Here is a 1,793-nt window from a genome sequence, read left to right as displayed (position 1 = left end):
ATTTGTGAGAGTATAGTTAAATGCTCATCTATTCCATCCTCATAGAGCCTCCTAATTATCAAACAATAGCTATATATGAATGTATATCTTGTGATATTGACCTAATTTCTATTAGCTTTTTTCTTTATCAGTGGATTAAGAAAAAGTGGCAAGTTTTCTAACAAAATAGATTAGAGCCATTTACCAAATCTCATATGGCTGTGTTTGCTTTTCCTTCCTTCTGAGAATTGTCAGTATATTTCATTATACAATTAACAACTTTACATCCTATAATTAATTATTAGAGGTTTTATTTTCTGTAGTTATTTAAAATTGTTTTAAGATGACACCTTTTTATTTTGAAATTGGAATAAGATTAGAAATTATGATTACCACTAGTAGAAAAAAATTAATTATTTTGGAATATGCTTAATTTGGGAATACAGTATTTTCTTGTTATTCTCGTACACTTAGAATTCCTTTTCAGTTTTAATAGATTGAAGATGTACATTAAAATAATGTCATCAGTTAAATCCTAGTTTTTGTAAGTTTTATGATCCTTCCTCATCCTCAAATTTATAAGGATAGCCATATTTGGGTTTTAAGAACTGCAAGTATAGCTGTATGTATAATAGTAATGTAGATTATATATAGTTATATAATGTCTGTCCTTTTTTAGATTGCACCCAAGTACTGCATTTCAGACTCTTTTGTTGACTATGAGGCCTACTCCATTTCTTCTATGGTATTCTTGCCCACAGTAGTAATGTAATGTAATTGTCATCTGAATTAAATCCATCCATTCTCATCAATTTTAGTTCAATGATTCATAAGATGTTGATGTTTTCTCTTGCCAGCTCTTGCTTGACCATTTACCTTGATTCATGGACCTAACATTCCAGGTTCTTATGCAATATTGTTCTTTACAGCTTTGGATTTTACTTTCCCCACCAAACATCCACAACTGGGTGTCGTTTCTGCTTTGCTTAGCCTCATTCTTTCTGGAGCTGTTAGTAATTGTCTTCCGCTCTTCCCTAGTAGCATATTAGACACCTTCCAACCTGGGTGGGGGAGGGGCTTATCTTTCAGTGTCATATCTTTTTGCCTTCTTATACTGTTCATGGGGTTCTTGTAGCAAAAATATTGGAGTGGCTTGCCATTCCTTCCTCCAGTGGGCCACGTTTTGTCAGAACACTCCACTGTGGCCTGTCCATTTGCATGGCCCTGCTCATAGTTTTACTGAGTTGCACAAGCCCCTTGGCCACAACAAGGTAGTGTCTGTGTATACATATATGTTTAATATGCATATGCTTCATTATTTCACCTGGAGGATAATAATTGTGTACATGAGATGGAAATTCAATATAATTTGGAAACTGGTACTAAAATCTTATTTTTGCATTTATGGCTATTTGATCAAATGGCACATCAAAATGGCACAGATGAATCATAGAATCACCCTGTGATGTTGATGAAAATAAAATTCCTTATTACACTTTAGACAGTATACTGATTTTTGTCATGTAGATTTCATATATTACATTTCAACAAAGCTTGGTTATAATAATTTGAAGATTGATATTTCCACATAGATTGACAGATTTACTTTTTGCATTGGACCTTATAGCTCATCAGTTTATACAGTTCATTAAGACCTCTTTACAAAATCTGCAAAAGAAAGGTACTATTTATGGAATTACTGATGGAGAAACAGTGGTATTATAATCATTCCACACACTGAATGATTCATTGGTTTTTCTATTTGACTTTTTTCTACTTTTAAGATAAAGGCTATTCTTGTCCATAAAATGATT

This window comes from Oryx dammah, unplaced genomic scaffold, assembly GCF_014754425.2.
Source record: "Oryx dammah isolate SB20612 unplaced genomic scaffold, SCBI_Odam_1.1 HiC_scaffold_27, whole genome shotgun sequence".
Lineage (NCBI taxonomy): Eukaryota > Metazoa > Chordata > Mammalia > Artiodactyla > Bovidae > Oryx > Oryx dammah.
This window is presented reverse-complemented; position numbering follows the sequence as displayed.